The sequence below is a fragment of the Palaemon carinicauda genome, chromosome 6 (assembly GCF_036898095.1).
Source record: "Palaemon carinicauda isolate YSFRI2023 chromosome 6, ASM3689809v2, whole genome shotgun sequence".
Taxonomy (NCBI): Eukaryota; Metazoa; Arthropoda; class Malacostraca; order Decapoda; family Palaemonidae; genus Palaemon; species Palaemon carinicauda.
In genome coordinates, this window is record NC_090730.1 from 8,227,591 (window position 1) to 8,237,831 (window position 10,241).

General features: G+C 38.0%; 1 protein-coding gene across 2 annotated transcripts in view; it reads left to right on the forward strand.

Moving 5' to 3' along the window:
- The first annotated feature begins 5,360 nt into the window (after positions 1-5,360).
- The window catches only part of LOC137642414 (ankyrin repeat and protein kinase domain-containing protein 1-like), an 82,262-nt gene continuing 77,381 nt past the window's right edge, over positions 5,361-10,241 (forward strand). The window contains exon 1 of one of the 2 annotated variants that reach the window (XM_068374965.1): positions 5,361-5,427. The gene's annotated coding sequence lies outside the window, so the exon portion shown is untranslated. The remainder of the gene's footprint in view (positions 5,428-10,241) is intronic. The other variant, XM_068374963.1, reaches the window with a different exon arrangement.

Sequence of the window (10,241 nt, forward strand, 5' to 3'; positions counted from 1 at the left end):
ATCGACCGCTCATGTACAGCGGTGACGAGCGCGAGGATGAAGTCCTCACCCCCTCCCATTTGATAAGAGGACACCAAGTCCACCTCATGGCCCCCATCTTACCGGACGACCATCTGAACGCAACCTTCACCTCTCGGAAGCTACGTGATCGTTACGTAAGATTGACAGATTCGCTCAAAGCCTTTAGGGAACGCTGGAGAAAGGAATACTTGAGTGCCTTGAGGGCCCGGCACGACAGTCGGCCCGGGGAACCCTCCAAGCTGCACCCCGGAGACATCGTGCTAGTGAAGCAGGACAATAAGAAGAGAGCGACTTGGCCACTGGGACGTGTCGTGGAGACGTATCCTGACGACAACGGAGTCGTACGCTCGGCGAAAGTGTTGTTTGAGGGTGTCGAATCGCTGCGAGCTGTCAGCCACCTGGTTCCCCTAGAAATAGCCCCCTCTGAGGATGACCATGAAGGAGACGACGGCGATGACGGAAAAGAGGGTGCGTACAGATCGACAGCCGGAATGCCAGGGATAGCGGAGACGTCTGGGAACGACCAGGGTATGGCAACAGCTACGGCAACTCAACAACCAGCCACAGGAACGGACGACAACGACGAGGAAGGTGAGAACTATGCGGTTAGTGTAAGAAGTGAAAATGAAAATGAAACAGAGCAGACGAACGAACAAGGACGTTCTGCACGCCCATTGAGAAGGGCTGCCGTGAAACAGCGAGAACTAATGGACTGTCTACTGAAAGGTGACGATATATAAAAAGTAGCTGCAAACTGTAAGTGAAAAGGGGGCGTGTTCTATCTGGAAGGTAGGGAGGGTGGAGTTTGTGAGGTGTGCGTGAATCTGCGGAGGTTGGAAGTGCTTAGGGGTGGAGTACGGGGACGGGATGGTCTCTCGTGCGTACAGACCGAGCGTTGCACAGAACCTGCCCCTCCCTCTTGTACTCCATTAAGTAACAGCCTGCATGTAGCAGCGCTATAGAAGTCTCGATTATTGTGAGTTGAGACAGACTGAATTTGAATTGTCATATGTATTTCTGCCATTTGTTGAATTGTCTTAGGCCCATTGCCTAATTGTCGTTGCACTTGACTTATTATGATTGCATTTCTACCATTTCTTGAATTGTCTTAGGCCCATTGCCTAATTGTCGTTGCACTTGACTTATTATGATTGCATTTCTACCATTTCTTGAATTGTCTTAGGCCCATGGCCTAATTGCTTGCCAATTGAATTGTAAAGTGTGTACATATCACTTATTTCTGCTGTTCCTTATGTGTATTACACGAGTGCTTTAGAATTGCTAGGCCCATTGCCTATTTTGATCTGTTATATGACTGTATATTATTGATTGTGTTTATACCCCGGGGTAACATTGCTGTAGTATATTGTGCGTACTCTGTTCGAGTCGTTGCGGAGCGCTACGCAGCGAGCCTAACAGAGTCTCGGAGTAAGCCACTCCCCTCACCCCGAGTCTAACTCCATCCAATTGACCGACGTTTCATCGCTCCTTATTTTGGGGCGTGGAGGATGTCGGGAATTTCGACCCGATCAATCGAAATTCCCGCCATTTGACTCCTCCTACGACTACGTCAAATTGGAGGGAGAGGAAAAACTCGCGGGCGAATGAATGTAGTTCCAGACGTGAACATTTAGAGCCAAAAAAGGAAACCACCTGGTAGGAAGGCGCTGAGACTAATAAAATCAATTGCTGGTAATTTAAGATTAGGAAAAATAAAGTCATTCTGTTGTAACATGTTAAAAAAATCCAATGTAGAAATTTAGGTTCAGGGCAAATTGCGCCAAAAAGGTGACGTCGGGGGTTGCGAGGATAGCTCGTCCTCTTTGATCCAACGTCCCCAACCGAAGTAAGTCTCTTCTAATTGTTCTCTCTCCCCACGCCTATTGTACCCAGGTCGGTTTCCGTGTAGGTTTTGATAGTTATAGTAATGTTTTTTATCTGTTGATATTTAGTTGATCCTTGTGCCAGGGGATCATTGGTATTGTGTAAAGCACGTCTAGGGGTCTCGATAAGGGTTTTATCGAGGTAACTTTATGAATACTTAATTAATTTGTTGTTATTTTGAGTCCGAAGTGGACATAGTTTTTTTTTCAGTCACATGTTCTCGAATGTAAAGTAAAGTTTATTTTTTCATGTTTTCTACGTATTAGATTATTTTTGTAATAAAATTTGTTAAAGATGCCCATATTCTAATTAATCACCTGATGGTTTTGAGTAGCTCGTCCTTCAGACATTGTGATCGGCCCAGTACATCGGGCTCTTTTGAATAAACCGGTGATAAATCGCCACATCGGCTACCCCCCTAAATTGGGGGAAGTGCCTTGGTATATGTATGTATGTATATACTGTTTATATGATATATATACTGTATACATATATATATATATATATATATATATATATATATATATGTGTGTGTGTGTGTGTGTGTGTGTGTGTGTATGTGTATTTAATTGTATTAACTATGTGTATATAAGAACATATCAAGTATTTTCATGTTTGATCACCAATCTTCAACGGTTTAAGCGAGTCGTTAAGCAAGTCAAAGACTTCAAAAGAAGGACCACAAAAGGTATATTCTAAAAATGTTAATAAAAGCATATCATTAGTGGTAATTTAAATAGGATTAGCGAGAGAGAGAGAGAGAGAGAGAGAGAGAGAGAGAGAGAGAGAGAGAGAGAGAGAGAGAGAGAGAGAGAGATCTAATCATCTATATTGAACAAGTATCTGACTAAAACTCAGCTTCAGCCATTCTTTGAAGTAAAATATCAGACTTCTTTCTTTTTTAAATTGCTCTAATTATCGGTTTTCACAACTTTTGTTGAGGCGAAGACGGTAAAGCATATAAAAAACAAAGAGCTAAGAGCTTTGAAAGACATTCAGATCATTGTTATACCATAAATAGTAAATCAGTGTAGGCCTAATTCAAATATCTGGATATCCCTCATATTCTGGTTGCTCTCATTAATTATCATATGTCTTTATTCATTATCATAATTCAAGGTGGTGGAGATTTATGGTATTATAATTATTGTAAATCATAAGTCACAGATTAGGAAAAGCAAGTAAGGTAGCAGGGTGATTCCAAAAGATTAAAAAGAAACAGTTAAGGCAAAGTGTAGATTTACGAAGGATTGTAAAGCCAACTTGTTTTTATGGTTTAGGGTTCCTCTTAAACGCTTGCCATGCAAAGCGTCGGTTTCTATAAGTAGTTTAATATTATTAGTTATGATTACCCCTGACGGGCAATTTTCTTTACCATACATATTTGTAATTTCTATCTAATTTATCATGTTTTTTACTATTTATTTTGTTTTGTTATGAGTTCTTGCTTGATGTTTTTAATCGATAGCATAAGCAAATGAAAGAAAAATAAAGTCTGAAGCTGTTGGAATGAATTGTATGCATAGTGCATTTAATATAAGCAATGCAGAGACACACAGTAGGCGCATATAGTTGGCATGGGTGAAATGAATGGTCTTACTGTTTTGAGATATGGAAAATTTGAAGAGGATAGATAGATGAGAAGTGCATACAGTTCTAACGAGTTGAGATGAAAGGGGAGAGGGAGAATAGAAAATGGTATGGGATTGGAAAGGCCAAATTTAGGAATCGTGAAAATGCATACTAGGTAAAGGCGAATGGCTCAAAAGTGCTTTGCTGATGAGCCCTCTGTGTAGGTAAGTCTATGAAATGGCTAATGATATGGAAGTATTCTGCACATGTGGGGTGAATTCATGATTCTGTAATCCGTGTAAATGTGGTGACAAACATACATGCACACACACACACATACACACACACACACACACACACACATATATATATATATATATATATATATATATATATATATATATATATATATATATATGTATGTATGTATGTATATATATGTATATATATATATATATATATATATATATATATATATATATATATATGTATATATATATATATGTATATATATATATATATATATATATATATATATATATATATATATATATATAAATGTGCATGTGTATCTCTCTCTTTGTATATATATATATATATATATATATATATATATATATATATGTATATATATATATATATATATATATATATATATATATATATAAATGTGCATGTGTATCTCTCTCTTTGTATATATATATATATATATATATATATATATATATATATATATATATATATATATATATATATAAATATATATATATATAATTCTTCTTCGCTTAAGGCGTTAACTACTGCAATGTAATTGTTGAGTGACTACTTTCTTCTTAGCAAGTATAGAAGAGACTCTTTAGCTACGGTAAGCAGCTCATCTATGAGAAGGACCCTCCAAAATCAAACTATTGTCCTCTCGTCTTGGGTAGTGCCATAGCCTCTGTACTATTGCCTTCCACTGTCTTGGATTAGAGTTCTCTTGGTTGGGGGTATACTCGGGCATGGTGTTCTTTCTTATTGCTCTTCCTCTTGTTTTTTTATATAAATTTGATATGAAGGATCTAATTCAATGTTACTGTTCTTGAAATATTTTATTTTTTATTGTTTATTCTTCTCTTGTTGTTGATTTATTTCCTTGTTTCCTTTCCTCATTGGGGTATTTTTCTTTGTTGGAGCCTTTGGGGTTATAGTATCTTACTTTTCCAATTATGGTTATAGTCTAACTTGCAATGATAATGATGATATATGTGCCTGTATCTGAAAGATAGGAGAGATAAGAGAATGATGCGGAAAGTGCTATTTTCCCTGTTGGATCCCTTGGGCTTATAGCATTTTGCTTTTCCAACAAGGATTGTAGCTTAGCAAGTAATAATAATAATAATAATAATAATAATAATAATAATAATAATAATAATAATAATAATAACTCCCCATGAGCCCTATGTACTATACTAAATGCTCATCCACATTTTGGAATTAGCAGAATGGTGATTTTGTGTAAATTATTTCATAATCTCTTAAGCTACTCTATATTACAGGAAACGGCTTGGTATTTCTCATTCAAAATATGCATACCATACACAAAAAACTGTTGTTAATTTATTTTGAGAATTATATTCAGAGTGCAATGACCTCATCCACACATAGATTCCATGATTGATAGGAACTTTGCTAAGCAAAACATAAACAATACACGAATAACAATTCCTCGTGTACGTTCAATGCAGTTGTCATTTAGCCATAAATCTTGAGTGGATAATCTATATAATTACCATTAATATTTCAAATTGATAATCTTTATATCATTTATTTTTATTTAGAGATCATAGTGAAAAATAAGTTATATAGACTAATGCTGAACGTTAAACTTTTACTTGGAATCGTGTAATCGTTTACTGTTCTTCTGTGCCACTGCCATGGTTGGTTTCCTCGGTAACATGCAAATTTAAGGTAAGAAATTATACAAGTTTAACATTTTATGATTTAAAGTTGATATAAGAGTTGTCATAGAGGTGTCTGTAATTCTGTGATATGTTGTCAGCGAAAATAATGTTCAAGTTCTCTGTATAAATAGGCCTCCTTGATGTATAATTCCTGATGGCTATATGTATTGTATGTTTTAAGTTGCTTAGTGATCTCATACAGATATTTGGGTATTATTTTACTGTATGTCAATTTTTTAATTCGCCTCAGTACTTGCACACGTCATTTAAGAGAAAAACCATTTGCCTATTTCAATGGGGATACACCATAACTAAACTTCTCTCAACCTACCCTAAGGGTCCCAGTCCCAACCAGGGCTTGTACTGTAGTTCATTGTCATTTACGCTAGTATTATAGCCATTACTGTGCACAACTATTTTTCTATTGTACTCCCATTTTCCATTGAGATTGTATCAGATATAGTTCAAAGATAATTAATATCAGCATAGCTTTGGTTGTTTCACATTTATAAGGTAGTTTAGAATTTTCGCGTTATATGTATGATAGCGGCGAATGTGTGTATGGTGACGGCTGACTTAGAATATGGCAGTGTGGGGGGGGGGAGTCCTCCCTCTTAGGCAAGTAGTTAAGGACACGTCTTGTAGGTAAAGTTAGTAGGGTAAGTTTAGGTTAGTTGGTGTCAATTTTCTATGCATGTGGGAGGAACTGGCTGCTGATATACAAAGATACAGAATTCTCATATTCCTTGAAGTGTACCCGAGTCCATTGGGTATTACCTTACCTTGTTGTTAGTTAAAGGTAATATGATGTGAGATGAGTTAGGACGCTGTGTCCTCGGTCAGCTTAAGCTTGGCCTTCCCCACGAGTGAGGGCATAGCACCCTAGTTTAGGTTAGGTTTGAATATGAGGCTTGGGTGTTTACTTGTTCTGGCAACAATGTAGATATTTATTTTAGATGGGGTTTTGCTAAGATGTACTACAGAATGGTAAATCTCTTACACTGCCACTTTTAGATATTGAAACCTCATGTGACTTCTGTACCCCATCTAGGATGTCATTTTCTTAACCATTGGTGGACAAACCTCTTCCTGACATACCTAAAGTGACCAAGGGCTTTGTGATACTGTATTACTCGCTGTACATTTGTAGTGTCTTTTATTGGGAAAAAGACATGTATAAAGTCTAAAATGCTTGCAAAATTAGGATGTGGTCCTCAGAGAATTTGACAAAGTTATTCCCCTTTAGACCGTTTAAAAAGTTCTCATGCATGCCTAAATAAAAAGAGACTATTATAAGCAATAACAAGCCCAGTGATACACTTTATATATAAAAACCTGTTTTTTACACACAGGCATGCAACTGAAAGAATAACTACTCGTGTTTTTAAATTTTGTACAGTATATATACTGTAGTGTTCACTTTTTATTTGGCATTTTAGTTATTAGGTTTCTGAGTAATATTACTTTTGCTATTAAAACATGTCTGATACTGTAGTAAGGTCTTGTTGAATTAGATAGTATTAGGTTAGAGGAAATTGCAAGATGTCTGAAAATATTTGGGGTTTGAACAGTAGATGTTAGAAGGTGTTAGTTAGATAAATATATCTTGAATATTAATCTCAATTTTTTTTCATTGTTTACTCGCAAAGTATTTATATGGTGTTATAGAACCTGTTGTGAATATTGATAATGGTCATAGAAAATTTATTAAGTACTCTATGGATACATTTAATGATATAGTATACATACTGTACAATATATGTAGGTTATTATTCACTTGCCCCTCACACTCCTTAAACTCCAGAATTTAAAGTTGCCCAAATATCAAGGATTTAACCAATTATGATTTGGAGTGTAGTGTAGGCAAGAATTCAGACTAAAGTATATTGTGTCTGTTGTTAATCCCATGAACTAGCTTTGCCCTTGATACTTGAATAATTTTGGCCTATGTAATTTTCTCAACTGCCCATAGCAACCCCAAAACTCTAATAGATATCCGAGTAGAGGTGAGCTGGTTGAATAAGGCAAGAGCTCCATGGTCTAGTCTAGTTTCAGTTAAAGAATACAAAGGGGACATTTGATGGACATTATTCAAGGGTTTTTGCATCGTTCTTTCAGCTCCTGATTACACTCACATTCTAGCCTACTTTACCTTCATTCCTGCTTCCTTTATTCCCTTTTGTCAAACCCTACTAAACCTCTACTTCACAGTGGAACTGGTGTGTTTCCCCACCAGTTGCATAATGGGGCTTAATGTCCTCCCCAGCCACAGTGCTGAGCCATATGAGCTAAATTTGTAAATGCAAGCTATGATTAATGAGCTTTTGAAAAGTGCAGATTAGCCTTATGGCGTATCATCCAATACTGGATGCTACCTCACTAGTGAATGACTGATTTGTGAAATATAGCTAGAGTTCTGCAGAAACAAACGCTATTAATATCAATGAATTTTTCATTGTTTTTACTCATACACAAACCCTTGTTCTTTAATTGGAGTACTGTATGTTTTCAGCTTGGCTGGAACTTGGTTGTCAATATGTATAACTAGGTAGTGGTAGTTACTGGTGGATGATGGGAAGCTCCACCCCCCAGCCAATACACTGAGTTGCCATTTTATTTTCAGCCACTGTAGAGTACAATCTTACAGTGCTGCCATCTATCTGTTTTAATTTTTTTCTAGATAACTATTAGCGTTCATTATGTGCAAGGGAAATTAAAGAATAAAGTTTTTGCAATTTTCCCGATTACTGTAGCTGACTGACAGTTTCTGTGTACAGTAACCTGCCAATATACACATTTGTTTCTGTTTAGTCCCTAACAGAATTCCAGTGTGCTGTTTAATCCCTCGCGAGTGTGGACTAGTGATAACGATGTCATCATAACTGAAGAAGTGAAACATCGTTGCACACTGAAGATACAGTAGGAGCAGAAGTTACTCCTCCACACTGTTGATCGGAAGGAAAGAGCTCTGTCCTTCTTTTCCCCTTTATGGATGAAGTAGTCCTATAAGACCGACTGATAGGAGTTGTATAAACATAACTCCTTATGTAGAAAATGTTGCCCAAGATTCCCAGTGACTCCTTGATCCAAAACAAAGAATATGATGACCCCATGAAGCAACAAGATTAGCTGGTGTGACGGTCTGAACGATCCCCCGGTCTCAGAATTCTCCTTGACATTGTATAATGATTCTTTTCTGCCATTAGCTCGCTTCGCTCGCATGAAAATAAAACATCAAGCTCGTATGTACTGGCTAGCGGTAATGTTGAGCTGCGCACGCTAACATTACAGGAAAATAAAACATCAACCTCGTATACACTGGCAAACGGTAATGTTCGCGCATGCGCAGATTATTAAGGAGAATTCTGAGACCGGGGGATCGTTCAGACCGTCACACCGGCTACTATGAGAGTTATTATACATGCACTCCATTTCACCTGTTCATGCACACCTATTAGATCTCTACTATGTACGTGTGTGCCCCTAAAGAAGCGCCTCACATTTTCGCTCATGCCCTCCTACAGGCGTGCCACCTCAACTGTTTGCTTGTGCACTCCTACAGGAGTAGCACTTCAATTGTTTGCATGTACTCTTTGCAAGCGTCACATCACCTGTTTGCACACACATTAGCTCACTACTATACAGTATATGCTCACACTTGTCTGCCCCCTACTCTGAGTTCCTGAGGTTTTCACGGGCACCCTCTTTGAACGAACCAAAAGAGTCCATGCTGACGGTAGGGACCCAGATGTAGACTCGAACACGAGGGCATGGCGTTCTGACACCTGAGTCTGTTGCCATGGATGCGACTTCCATGGCCAGCCTCTAATCTTTATTGAGGTTCGATTGTGTGGCAAACGCACTTGTCAAAGCTCCAAGTAATGTAGGAGGAAGTACATAAATTTGATATGATCAAAATCCTCATAATGCACCATTCAGATGCCCCATTGACCATTCTAAATTCAGAGAAAAAGAATAGGATTGCCTCCCACTTCCCCCGACAGGCGAGTCAAGGGAGTTTACATCCCTTACGAGACACATTGGTACGAGAGCTGCAGCCAGTTTCCCACGGAGGGAATGACATCAGGGGAGTAATAGTGGAATAAGTTGGAAATGGGTATCTTCCATTGATCAGTTACTTTTAAGGGCCTAGTCCCTTCAAGGATAACTATTCCAAGGCTGTCATTACACCTTTATTAAGTGGTGAGGAAAAATTGCGTGATCTAGGCGTCCTTTTGGCTACTCTAGGCTTTCCCCCCGGAGAAAAATTTGGACAGCACTTCTTCCATTCACCTGCAACCTGGCCTTTCAAGTAGAGTGATAGAAGATGAAAAGGCAGAAAAGATCATGGAATTCAATGATTCTTCCAGCTTCTACTACTAGATACATGCTAGTCACTATGGGGAGTGACATAATGTTCTAGACCCCCTTGTCGATGTCACTCATGATCTACCAAAACTGACCCCTAGCAGGAACGGAAGTGACATGAAGGTTGCCGAGAAAGTTTACTAGCTTCTACAGTCTACTCTTACGAATGGAATACCGTAGTAGATTGGGAATATGCGACCAGTCAACAACCTTTCTCCTTGTCTTATGAAAGGAGTCAGGTTTGTATAGTGGGAAAAATACAATAATCTTCTAAAATTTGTGATTGTTAGATTGCCCTATTGGCCAAGATCTGGGGTTGGAGTGCTGTATTAGCTATTGATAATAACAGATGTTACTTCTGGGTACACTGGAGTAACTTCATTTTATCAGTGCTTGAATGATGCAAGGTGAGATATGAAGTGTGTGCCTGCGAGGGAGATAAGAGCGTTCACA